This window comes from Pongo abelii, chromosome 4 (assembly GCF_028885655.2).
Source record: "Pongo abelii isolate AG06213 chromosome 4, NHGRI_mPonAbe1-v2.0_pri, whole genome shotgun sequence".
NCBI classification, from domain to species: Eukaryota; Metazoa; Chordata; class Mammalia; order Primates; family Hominidae; genus Pongo; species Pongo abelii.
The window spans coordinates 84297159-84311113 of record NC_071989.2 but is presented as its reverse complement, the minus strand read 5'-3'; the positions used below and the strand labels follow the sequence as shown (position 1 = coordinate 84311113).

The following is a 13955-nucleotide window of genomic DNA, read 5'->3' as shown; positions in this document are numbered from 1 at the left end:
GAGCAAAGTCACCTGTCAGGTGTGTTATCCTGAGGCCATGGCACTGCTTTATTATTTATAGCATCACATTGTTGTTTGTGTTAATACTACTACACATGGGGTAGAAGTCCTTATCTACGGAGCTGGCAGCTGTCTCCAAATAGCCAAGTATCCAAGTCATCCTGCCCGAATCATCCAGGGCTGTCTGATTGTAATTCACTTGCAATGTGATCATCTGCAAGCCAAATACCTGGAGGACCTTTATACTTTGGTTTATTCAACTGACATTAACTGACTACAAAGCTAAATAGAATAATTATTTGCTCACCAAAATGCACGTTTTGAAAATGGCAGTGGATTGGCCGGGCGCGGTGGCTCACGCCTGTAATCCCAGCACTTTGGGAGGCCGAGGCAGGTGGATCATGAGGTCAGGAGATCGAGACTATCCTGGCTAACACAGTGAAACCCCATCTCTACTAAAAATACAAAAAATTAGCCGGGCGTTGTGGCAGGCGCCTATAGTCCCAGCTACTCGGGAGGCTGAGGCAGGAGAATGGCATGAACCTGGGAGGCGGAGGTTGCAGTGAGCTGAGATCGCACCACTGCACTCCAGCCTGGGTGACAGAGCAAGATTCCGGAAAAAAAAAAAAAAAAGAAAATGGCAGTGGATTTAAATTCCTCTTCTATGACTTAATAAATATTCTCTGAGTTTTTGTTTCCTTATCTGTAAAATGAGGATAATGTATATTTACTACATAGAGTGTGTTAGGAGGAATAAATAACATAATGTATATCAAGCACACATTAGAATCCCTATTACACTTTAGGTCCTTATTATTATTATTATTATTTTTAGAGATGGGGTCTTGCTCTGTCACCCAGCTGGAGTACAGTAGCGTGATCTATAGGTGGGACTATAGGTGTGAGCCTCTGTTCCTGGCTAATCTGGTGTTGTGATCTCCAATTTTATAGCATGGGCATTGCTATAATCTGAATGGTTATGTCCCTACAAAATTCATCTGTTAAAATCAAACCCCCAATGCAACGCTGTTGGAAGGTGGGGCCTATTAATAATAATAATAATTATTATTATTATTAATTATTATTATTATTATTTTATGTATTTATTTATTTTGAGACGGAGTTTCACTCTTGTTGCCCAGGCTGGAGTGCAATGGTGTGATCTCAGCTCATTGCAACCTCCACCTCCCAGGTTCAAATGATTCTCCTGCCTCAGCCTCCCAAGTAGCTGAGATTACAGGCATGTGCCACCAAGTCTGGCTAATTTTGTATTTTTGGTAGAGATGGGGTTTCTCCATGTTGGTCAGGCTGGTCTTGAACTCCCGACCTCAGGTGATCCGCCCTCCTCGCCCTCCCAAAGTGCTGGGATTACAGGCATGAGCCACTGGGCCTGGCCTATTATTATTATTTGGAGGCAGGGACTCACTCTGTTGCCCAGGCTGGAGTGCAGGGGCATGATCTCGGCTCACTGAAATCTCTGCCTCTTGGGCTCAAGTGATCCTCCCACCTCAGCCTCCCAAGTAGCTGGAACTATAGGCGCACACCACTATGCCCAGTTAATTCTTATATTTTTTTGTAGAGATGAGGTTTTGTCATGTTGCCTAGGCTGGTCTTGAACTCCTCGGCTCAAGTCATCTGCCTGTCATGACCTCCCAAAGTGCTGGGATTACAGGCGTAAGCCACTGCAGCTGGCTCATCCCAAATTTTTAGTTTAGTAGGCAGTTAACTTGGCTGAACTCAAATTCTGAATTTTGCCTCCCCCGTGGTGAGTGAACAGCTGAAGCCTCTGTTAAGTTATTTTAGCCTTATCTGAACTGCTTGGAGTCTACCCTGTGCATACATAGTTGGAGATCTGCCAGAGACTTGGGTAGCCTCCCCCTACAGCTGGGAACCAGAGTTGTCAGGTGTGCTATCCTGAGCCAATATATACACATATACGAATGAATTGGCTCATGTAGTTATGGAGGTTGAGAAATCCCAAGATCTGCAGTTGGCAATCTGGAGACCCAGGGGAACAAATGATGTAAATTCCAGTCCAAGTCCAAGCCCAAAGGCAGAAGCCTAATGTTCCCAGCACAAAAACAGTCAGCCAGAGAGAACAAATGTTGTTATATTCAGCCTTTTTGTTGTATTCAGGTCTTCAACGACTGAATGAGGCCCACAGACATGGGGGAGGGCAATTTGCTTTACTTAGTCAACCTACAGAAATGTTCCTCTCATCCAGAAACACCCTCAGCGTTACACTCAGAATAATGTTTAACCAAATATCTGAGCATCCCATGGTCCAGTCAAGTTGACGCATAAAATGCACAGATAAAATCCAGACTTTTTTTTTCTTTTGAGACGGAGTCTCGCTCTGTTGCCCAGGCTGGAGTGCAGTGGTGCAATCTCGGCTCACTGCAAGCTCTGCCTCCTGGGTTCATGTCATTCTCCTGCCTCAGGCTCCCAAGTAGCTGGGACTACAGGTGCCCACCACCGCGCCTGGCTAATTTTTTGTATTTTTAATAGAGACGGGGTTTCATCGTGTTAGCCAGGATTGTCTCGATCTCCTGACCTCGTGATCCAACCGCCTCAGCCTCCCAAAGTGCTGGGATTACAGGCGTGAGCCACCACACCCGGCCTTTTTTTTTTTTTTTTTTTTTTTTGAGATGAAGTTTCGCTCTTGTTGCCCAGGCTGGAGTGCAATGGCGTGATCTTGGCTCACTGCAACCTCCGCCTCCCAGGTTCAAACGATTCTCCTGCCTCAGCCTCCCGAGTAGCTGGGATTACAGGCGCCTGCCACCATGCCCGGCTAATTTTTGTATTTTTAGTAGAGACGGGGTTTCACCACGTTGGCCAGGCTGGTCTCGAACTCCTGACCTCAGGTGATCCACCCGCTTCGTTCTCCCAAAGTGCTGGGATTATAGGCGTGAGACACCACACCGGGCTAAAATCCAGACTTTTATGGCAGATGAGTGGAAAGGCAAGGGAAGCTGGTTAAAATGAAGATTCTTCAGATCCATCGGTCGGTCACCTGCTGAATCTTTGCCCCAAGAAATCTGTGTTTTTAACAAGTTTCTCAGGCCAGGTGCGATGGCTCATGCCTGTAATCCCAGCACTTTGGGAGGCCGAGGCAGGTCGATCACCTGAGGTCAGGATTCGAGACCAACCTAGCCAACGTGACAAAACCGTCTCTACTAAAAATACAAAAACTAGCCAGGCATGGTGGTGGGCGCCTGTAATCCCAGCTACGTGGGAGGCTGAGGCAGGAGAATCGCGTGAACCCAGGAGGCAGAGGTTGCAGTGAGCCGAGATTGTGCCACTGCACTCCAGCCTAGGTGACAGAGCGAGACTCTGTCTCAAAAAAAAAAAAGAAGTTTCTCAAAGATTTCTGATTTACATTATAATAGAACTGCTGCTTGAGATTCTGGAAAGATTCGTTAATTTCTTTATATATGGACTTAACACTGAATCTGAAGGATGTTAGAATAACAAGAATAAACATGGGAAATGGTCAGGGTCTTTCTCCTGATGGTATACGGGCCATTTTCAAGTGGGATGGGAGTAGTTAATGTGTGATCTATGTGTTGATCTAATACAGGGCAGAAACCAATTTGAGCAAGTAATGCTCCAGGGCACACCCCCTTACTCACCCACACCTCAAAATAATTTTACCAACTGTTTGTTCAAAGTCCAAGTGACAAAGGGCAGTGCTGGTTGTCATTGTTCTTGGGTGAGTCATACTATACTGCTTACTAATTCCTCTTCTTCCTCAAACCTGCTTTCTTCCCATCTTCTAGGGGTTGAGGATTGTTTTTTTTTTTTTTAATCACACTCTACAAATGTGAACCTCCTTTTTTTTTTTTGAGACGGAGTCTTGCTCTGTCGCCCAGGTTGGAGTGCAGTGGCGCGATCTCTGCTCACTGCAAGCTCCGCCTCCCAGGTTCACGCCATTCTTCTGCCTCAGCCTCCCGAGTAGCTGGGACTACAGGTGCCTGCCACCACACCCGGCTAATTTTTTGTGTTTTTAGTAGAGACGGGGTTTCACCGTGTTAGCCAGAACGGTCTCGATCTCCTGACCTCATGATCCACCCGCCTCGGCCTCCCAAAGTGCTGGGATTACAGGCTTGAGCCACCGCACCTGGCTGAACCTCTTTTTTCTATCACACTACCAGGATCTTTCTCTCTCTTTCTCTCTGTGCATGTGTGTGTTTGCACACGTGTGTGTATGTGTTTCTAAATTTTGGACATTTTTTATGAAGTTCTATATGATGTAATTTTTTTTGTGTGTGTATGCACATGAGGCCAGGTTTTAAAATATATACATTTATTTAATTTTTTAAATATATGTAAAATTGTTGAAGTATCACATACCTACAAAAAGTGTACATGTCAGCCAGGTGCGTTGTCTCATGCCTTTAATCCCAGAACTTTTGAGAGGCTGAAGCATGTGGATCAGTTGAGGTCAGGAGTTCAAGACCAGCCTGGCCAACATGGCAAAACCCTGTCTCTACTAAAACTACAAAAATTTGCCAGGCGTGGTGGTGCGTGCCTGTAGTCCCAGCTACTTGAGAGGCTGAGGGACCAGAATCACTTGAATCCGGAAAGCAGAGTTTGAAGTGAGCCGAGACTGTGCCACTGCACTCCAGCCTGGATGATAGAGTGAGACCCTGTCTCAAAAAAAAAAAAAAAAAAAAAAAAGTGTATATGTGATAAGTTTACAGTTTCATGAATTTTTACAAAATTCATATCCATAGAACCAGAACTCAAATCAAGAATCTGAATCCTACCAGAATCCTGGAAGACTCCCTCGTGCTGTCTTCCAGTCATGAAGTCCCACCAGGGTAATGTGAGCCAAAAATGAAATTATAAGCTCCTCCCCCAAATGACTGAACAGACCTCTTCCTCTCCACCAAGGGGATTTCAAACCGGGGTACGAGGGTCAGATATGCCTCATTATACTCTCCTCCCTTTGGAATTCAGGCACAGCTGACCAGCATTAACATTAAAACAGAGATCTTATGACTGACAAAGCAGACTCTTGGTAGCAATAAAATACCAAATTCCAATCTGATTCTAGTATAGCATCACATGACAGATAGCAGGCCCTGAAAGGAATAAAAATCTTTTGCCCCAGAGTATATTTCTTTGACATATTTTTATTTATTATTTTTCTTTTATGTCAGACAGGTAATGTGCCAACATCCTAACAAGGTTCGAGGGTAGCACATCTGACGCACGCATGTGAACGCCTGATCATTACGCTCTTGAACTACAAAAGGATCGACTTTGACGTATTTTTAAATGGCTCTGCAAAACTGTATCTCATGCGAGAAATTTACCTTCTATAGAGAATCCCCTTCCAAGTCTTTTTCCCATCCTGAAGAGACTGGCTGAGAGACCAGCACCTTTTAAAGTTCTAAATAGAAAACATTTGCCATCTGTTGCCTCTAAGGGTGGCCACCTAGGAGACTTTATCTACATAATAAGAACCTTGCAAGTCTCCACAAGTCCTTATCTTAACCCAAACACTCCTTTCTACTGATTCCAGGTCTCTAGGTAATAACTCTTTCAACCAATTGCCAATCAGAAAGTCTTTGAACCTACCTATCACCTAGAAGCACGCTTCCCCTGACTTGAGTTGTGCTGCCTTTCTAGATTGAACCAACGTATGCCTCACATGTATTGATTGATGTCTTATGTTTCCCTAAAATGTACAAAACTAAGCTGTAACTGAACCACCTCGGACACATTTCTCAGGACCTCTTGAGACTGTCTCTTGGGCCATGGTCACTCATATTCAGCTCAGAGTAAAGCTCTTTAAACATTTTACAGAGTTTGACTTTTTTCATCAACAGTAACAACTGTTCTAACTTCTAGAATAATAGATTAGTTTTTAGCTGGTACAGCAGCTCACACCTGTAATCCCAGCATTTGGGGAGGTTGAGGTAGAAGGACTCCCTGAGCCCAGGAGTTTGAGGCCAGCCTGGGCAACACAGTGAGATCTCATCTCCACAAAAAATTAAATAAATTAGTGGGGTTTGGTGGTGTGTGACTGTAGTCCCAGCTACTTGGGAGGCTGAGGCAGGAGGATCACTTGAGCCAGGAATGCAAGGCTGCAGTGAGCTAAGATCACACCATTGCACTCCAGCCTGGGTGATAGAGTGGGACCCTGTCTCACTCTAGAACTTTAAAAATTGATTCGTTTTGTCTATTTCTTATTTTTTATTTTTATTTTTGAGAGATGGAGTCTCGCTCTGTCACCAGGCTGGAGTGCAGTGGCGTGATCTCAGTTCACTGCAACCTCCACCTCCCAGGTTCAAGCCATTCTCCTGCCTCAGCCTCCCAAGTAGCTGGATTACAGGTGCCTGCCACCATGCCTGGCTAATTTTTGTATTTTTAGTAGAGACAGGGTTTCACCATGTTGGCCAGGCTAGTCTTGAACTCCCACCCTCAGGTGATCCACCTGCCTCAGCCTCCCGAAGCGTTGGGATTACAGGCATGAGCCACCGCGCCTGGCCCAATTTTGTCTATCGTTAAAGTTTTGACCTTTACATTATACAAGTAGAATTGTAAACTGCATACTCTTTTTTTGTCTGGCTTCTTTTGGTCCTCACATTGTGAAATTCATTCAGGTTGTGGTTTATAGTTGTAGCTTATTCATTCTTATTGCTGTATAACATTTCATAATGTGGAAATACCATCATTTTTTCACCAGGACCCTGAACCCAGCCCACCATTGTGAAAAGAGAAAGCACAGCTACATGGTTACAAAGTCAGTCTCCCAAGGAAATGACTAACCAGTTTGTTGGGCTGTCTTGCACAGCAGGCATACAGGGATCCTAGGCCCACATTCTATCCTAAGGTACTCCTCATCATGACAGAACAATACAGAAAGATCGCGCCACTGCACTCCAGCCTGGGCGACAGAGCAAGACTCCGTCTCAAAAAAAAAAAAAAAAAAAAAAAGATACACAAAGCACACCATATTCACTACAGTTTAAGATTAGCCTCAGTAATCCTTTTTTCCATTAATCAAAACTTTACAGAGGAGATAAACAGTTATTTTTGTTTTTGTTTTTTATTGTTGTTTGTTTTTTGAGCCAGAGTCTCGCTCTGTTGCCCAGGCTGGAGTGCAATGGCATGATCTTGGTTCACTGCAACCTCCGCCTCCTGGGTTCAAGCGATTCTCCTGCCTCAGCCTCCCGAGTAGCTGGGACTACAGGCGCTTGCCGCCATGCCCGGCTAATTTTTTGTATTTTTAGTAGAGATAGGGTTTCACCTGTTGCCCAGGCTGGTGTCGAACTCCTGAACTCAGGCAATCTGCCCGCCTCGGCCTCCCAGAGTGCTGGATTACAGGTGTGAGCCACCACGCCTGGGATAAACAGTGATTTTTACCATTCATTTAACCCGTTTGCAGAGAGAGAGAGAGAGAGACAGAGAGAAAGAGTGCATTGCCTGAGGCAGGGTGGGGAAAGTGAAGAGCTCAGGGAGACCAGAGAAAGACCCACCCATTGCTCAAAAGTTCAGGTGGCTGCTTGCCCGTCAAGAAGGGATCTTTTCCAGCAGTCCTGTCAGCTCTCAAGTTTCCCCTTTTAGGAAAGAAAAAGCTCCCCATGTCCCACAATCCTGTACATGCCTAATCCTGTCACCCACAGTCGTCCCCAAAGAGTGCAAAGCAGATTATTCCATAGAGAGTAGCAGTTAACATCCTGTAATGCCAAACCCATATTTAGCCGAGGGGGACTTTACTGAGAGGGGTCTCTAACCCTCCTAAGTTGGGCCTTGAACCCAATGTTGGTCAAGTGTCCTTGCCTCTTATTGAGAGGAGCCTTTAACCCTCTTTGTCTTAGGAGAGACTCTAACTCCTCTAAGTTGGGCCTCTCACCCAATCCCATTCTTTACCCAGGTACCCCACCAACTTACCCAAAGTCAACCAATCTATTTCCTTTGAGTGAGGGGATTTCTTCAGTATCATCCCTTCAGGGTTCACCAGAAAGATGTCACTGGACCCTACCACTTACCCAAAGTTAGCCTTTGGGTCAGGGGTTTCCACACTATAGTCCCTTCTGTGGTTGCCAAAAAGATGTTACAAGAAGGGGGTCCTGATCCATACCCCAAGAGCGGGTTCTTGGATTTTGTGCAAGAAAGAATTCAGAGCAAGTCCCTAGAGTAAAGTGAAAGTAAGTTTATTAGCAAAGTAGAGGAACCAAAGAATGGCTACTCCACATACAGAGCAGCCCCAAGGGCTGCTGGTTGCCCATTTTTATGGTTATTTCTTGATGATATGCTAAATAAGGGGTGGATTATTCATGCCTCCCCTTTTTTAGACCCTATAGGGTAACTTCCTGACGTTGCCCTGGCATTTGTAAACTGTCATGGTGCTAATGGGAGTGTAGCAGTGAGGACGATCATCACCACCTTGGTTTTGGTGGGTTTTGGCCGGCTTCCTTACTGCAACCTGTATTATCAGCAAAGTCTTTATGACCTGTATCTTGTGCTGGTCTCCTATCTCATCCTGTGACTTAGAATGCCTAACTGTCTGGGAATGCAGCCCAGTAGGACTCAGCCTTATTTTACCCAGCCCCTACTCAAGATGGAGTTGCTCTAGTTCAAAGGCCTCTAACAATCACAGATCACTGGAACTTCAAACTCCTGGCCTCAGGTGGTCCTTCCATGGCGGCCTCCCAAAGCACTGGGATTACGAGTGTGGGCCATCATGACCAGCCCTATCCATATCTTTTTTTTTTTTTGAAACAGAGTTTCACTCTGTTGCCCAGGCTGGAGTGTAGTGGCACAATCTCAGCTCAATGCAGCCTCAACCTCCTGGGTTCAAGCAATTCTCCCACCTCATTCTCCTGAGTAGCTGGGACTATAGTCACTATAGTCATCTGCTACCATGCCCAGCTAATTTTTTTTTTAGATGGAGTCTCGCTCTGTCACCAGGCTAGAGTACAATGGTGCCATCTCCGCTCACTGCAACATCCGACGCCCTGGTTCAAGGGATTCTCCTGCTTCAACCTGCCGAGTAGCTGGGATTACAGACACACACCACCACGCCCAGCTAATTTTTGTATTTTTAGTAGAGACGGGGTTTCACCATGTTGGCCAGGATGGTCTCGATCTCCTGACCTTGTGATCTGCCCACCTCGGCCCCCCAGAGTGCTGGGATTACAGGCATGAGCCACTGCGCCCAGCCATGCCCAGCTAATTTATTATTTTTTGTAGATACGGGATCTCTCTGTGTTGCCCAGGCTGGTCTTTAACTCCTGGGCTCAAGCAGTCCTCCTGCCTCAGCCTCCCAAAGTGCTGGGATTACAATGAGCAACCACACCTGGTCCCATATTTTTGTTTGTTGTTTTTGAGATAGGATCTTACTTCATCACCCAGGTTGGAGTGCAGTGATGCGATCATGGCTCATTGTAGCCTCAACCTCCCTGGCTCAAGTGATTCTCCTGCCTCAGCCTCCTGAGTAGCTGGGGCTACAGGCGCACACTACCATGCCCAGCTAACTTATGCATTTGTTGTAGAGTCAGAGTTTTGCTGTGTTGCCCAGGCTGGTCTCCAACTCCTGAGCTCAAGCGATCCACCTGCCTCAGCCTCCAAAAGTGTTAGGATTACAGGCATAAGCCACTGTGCCCAGCCCCCATCCTATTTTTAATGGACATTTGAGTGTCCAATGTTTGGCTCTTGCAAACAGTGTGAAGCATAGTTTTTATACTGAGTCCTGGTTTTAAGAGGGAGTGTTAAGTACTCAAGTTAAAAAAAAAAAACAAAGACTGCTTGTGGCAAATAATAGAAACAAATGAACATTCCACAGATACCTTTGTTCACCCTAAAAATGGCTCCCAGGGTTGGAAGCCCATATGAGAATGAGGAAAAAAGAGAGCCCAGAGCCGAGAGTGATTTACAGTTCAGCCTGCCGCCCCTGTTTGCTTCTCCAAGGCAACCCCTTGCCCCCTCCTCCTAATTTGGCCTAAATCAGTAGCTTTTCAAAACACCTGCTGGGTATCCAAACTGGCCCGTTTAAGGGCTCTGTGATGGATTCATTGTTATGTGGTCAACGAACCAAGATGGGGGTGCGTCATCTCGTTAGAACAGTTAAAACCGTGTGCAGTGCTATCCAGAGTTCTGACCTTCCCTTCATGGGTCAGAAAAGGTACAGCTCCATAGAATCCGAGAAGATTTGAGCTGAAAGGGGTCTAAGGGAGGATCTAGGCCAACTCCTCACTTTACAGATGAGGAAACTGAGTCCCGGACAGCTAAAGTGCTCAAGATTACCTGCAGACTCATGGGTTGGGCTGGATGTTGATTTAGAACCACATCTTCTGCTGGGCGCAGTGGCTCTCGCTTGTAATCCCAGCACTTTGGGAGGCTGAGGCAGGCGGATCACGAGGTCAGGAGACTGAGACCATCCTGGCTAACACGGTGAAACCCCGTCTCTACTAAAAATACAAAAAATTAGCCGGGCGTGGTGGCAGGCGCCTGTAGTCCCAGCTACTCTGGAGGCTGAGGCAGGAGAATCGCTTGAACCCGGGAGGCGGATCTTGCAGTGAGCCGAGAGCGCGCCACTGCACTCCAGCCTGGGCGACAGAGTGAGACTTCATCTCAAAATAAATAAATAAATAAACAAACCACATCTTCAACTTCAGGGGTTTTGTTTTGCTTGTTTTGTTTTTCTTTTACTAGGCTACATTGTAACATGACCTTACCTCTCCATTGCATTTGCAATATGATGCTGATTGCCTTATTTTCTGACTTCCTCCATTTAGAGTAGTTTTTCTCTGGCTAAAATGTTACTACCCTCTTCTATGACTTGTTCGTTTTTGTTTTTGTTTTGCTTTCTATTTTGTCCATCGGTGTACAATCAATGATATTTATATGGCCTGGATAACAGAGGTGGGAACTCATGTGCTGATATCCCTTAGAAACTAGGAGTTTTCAATAGTCAAACAATTAAAGAGTAATTACTTACTTTTTTTTTTTTAGATGAATTTTGCTCTTGCTGCACAGACTGGAGTTCAATGGTGCGATATTGGTTCACTGCAACCTCCACCTCCTGGGTTCAAGTGATTCTCCTGCCTCAGCCTCCCAAGTAGCTGGGATTATAGGAATGCGCCACCAGGCCTGACTAATTTTGTATTTTAGTAGAGACAGGGTTTCATTATGTTGGTCAGGCTGGTCTCGGACTCCTGACCTCAAGTGATCCTCCCGCCTCAGCCTCCCAAAGTACTGGGATCACAGGCGTGAGCCACCGCACCCAGCCTGAGTAATTACTTTTTAATGATATGTAGTTATGAATGTGCATATGTGCTCACAATATATTAAGTGCAAATTACAGAACTGCATTGTATGCTCTATTTCTGATATATATATATACTTTTTTTTTAATTAATTAATTATTTTTTTCAGACAGAGTCTTGCTCTGTCGCCCAGGCTGGAGTGCAATGGTGCAATCTCGGCTCACTGCAGCCTCCACCTCCCAGACTCAAGCAATCCTCCCACCCCAGCCTCCTGAGTGGCTGGGATTACAGGTGCCTGCCACCATGACTGACTAATTTTTGTATTTTTAGTAGAGATGGATTTTCACCATGTTGGCCAGGCTGGTCTCAAACTCCTGACCTCAAGTGATCCGCCAGCCTCGGCCTCCCAAAGTGCTGGGATTACAGGCGTGAGCCACTGCACCTGGCCGAAAGTAAGTTTTAACTGAACTTGGAAGTATCTGATCTTTATCTGAAAGGACTGTTAACCATGGCACCAAGGACAACCCTACTGATTCTTTTTGCAATTTGAGTTCTAATAAATTTAAAACATAACTTCTCTGTACACTGTATAATATTCATTTTTGTTCTCCCCAGTGCCTGACACAATTTGGGCCCAATACACTTTTGGTAAATGAGTAATATGAATAAATGGAATGGAGATCTCACAGTGTGAGAATCTCAGCTAACTACAGTAATGGGAAGGGGGCTGGTTTACAGGGTTGATAAAGAGATGCATTTTTAATTGCCAGCATCCAGAGGTCCACATGGACAGGGTTTGCCTTCTACCTGCTGCTAGGAATACTAGCCTAGTCTCTGTGATTTTAAAAATAACCCAAGAGGCGGCCAGACATCGTGACTCACGCCTGTAATCCCAGCACTTTGGGAGGCCAAGGCGGATGGATCACAAGGTCAGGAGATCGAGATGATCCTGGCTAAGACAGTGAAACCCTGTCTTTACTAAAAATACAAAAAATTAGCCGGGCCTGCTGGCATGCACCTGTAATCCCAGCTACTTGGGAGGTTGAGGCAGGAGAATCGCTTGAACCCAGGAGGCAGAGGTTGTGGTGAGCTAAGATTGTCCCACTGCACTCCAGCCTGGGCAACAGAGCGAGACTCTGTCTCAAAAATAAATAAGTAAATAAAAATAAAAAACCCAAGAGGCTATGTTTTAGGTACATAAAGATATTAGAATTTTCATATTTTTTCAGACCTGTGCTCTATCCTACACAGCATTCAAATCCAGCAGGATTTATATGCCTGATTCTAAAAGTCGATCTCAAAGCTTACGAATCAACCCCCATCCTAGTTAACCCATTATGGCTTTATCATCCCTGAACTTATCTAACATCCTACTCTTTTTTTTTTTTTTTTGAGACAGTGTTTCACTCTCATCCCCCAGGCTGGAGTTCAATGGCACAAACTCGGCTCACTGCAACCTCCACCTCCCGGATTCAAGCAATTCTCCTGCCTCAGCCTCTCGAGTAGCTGGGATTACAGGCACGTGCCACCAAGCCCAGCTAATTTTTGTATTTTTAGTAGAGATAGGGTTTCACCATGATGGCCGGGCTGGTCTTGAACTCCTGACCTCAAGTGATCTGCCCACCTCGGCCTCCCAACGTGCTAGGATTATAGGCATGAGCCACTGTGCCTGGCCCTAATATCCTACTCTTATATTTATGTTTGTTCTAGGAACAATTTTGGGTGAAATTTTATGTTTACTAAAGATAGACAAAAATCACCCATAACCCGGCTACCCCATCTCAGGTGGTGTACAGCCATCACTGACCTTTGAATTTGTCGTGAAAGCCTGGAAAGATGTCAAGGGTGCCTAAAAGGCATACGATGGAAGATTTTTATTTTTTTTTAACTTAGAAAGGCTCAACTTAAAGCTTACATTGGAAAAAGTAAATTATTCTTAATTCAGAGCACAAACCAGTCAAACCTGCCAATCATCAACAGATGGCATCTTTCACACATTGTACATGCCACAGTCTAAAACAAAATTTGCAAATTGACTATAAGAGTAAAAATTTGAGCCCACACATTGTTTTTTATTTTTTCACTCATTGTATATGAAATGAGTTTCAAGCATATTCTGGTTACTAGTTTAGGTCCAGCGGATACAGCAATGAACACAACCACCATCAAAGCTTTTATGTAAATTGATGTTTTGGGCAACACAGACAATAAAAAAGATAAGTGAAATTTTGGTGCATTAAATTGTAATAAGAGCTAAGAAGAGAAAACAACGCAGGTAAGTGGTAGATTAAATTTTAGCCTGTGGCCAAGAAAAGTGTCACTAAGATGTCTTTGTGAACGGACAAGGTGGCTCACACCTGTAATCCCAACATGTTGGGAGGTTGAGGCGGGAGGATCTCCTGTCCAGGATTTTGAAACCGGCCTGAGCAACATGGGCAGGTTCCACCTGTACAAAAAATAAAAACGTTAGCCAGGCATGGTGACCTGTGCCTGTAGTCCCAGCTACTTCGGAGGCTGAGGTGGGAAGATCCGCTTGAGCCTAGGAGTTCAAGGCTGCAGTGAGCTGTGATCCTGCCACTGCCCTCCAGCCTTGGTGACAGAGTAAGACTCTGTCTCACAAAAAAAGAAGGGGAAAAAAAAAGAAGTCTCTTGAAGAGAGGTAGGAAGGCAGCGAGGGAACCAGCAATGCAGACTCTAATGAGAAAGGCATCTTGGGCCCAGGGAAGTGGGTGT

At 45.2% G+C, this 13955-nt stretch overlaps 1 protein-coding gene and 1 non-coding gene across 2 annotated transcripts in view; both read right to left on the bottom strand.

The window, feature by feature from the left end:
- The window catches only part of F2R (coagulation factor II thrombin receptor), a 126391-nt gene that overhangs the window by 48994 nt on the left and 63442 nt on the right, over positions 1–13955 (bottom strand). The gene's annotated exons all lie outside the window — the stretch shown is intronic.
- LOC112133648 (small nucleolar RNA U13) lies at positions 5160–5263 on the bottom strand. Its single transcript, XR_002915275.2, has one exon. It is a non-coding gene; the product is annotated as a small nucleolar RNA U13 (small nucleolar RNA).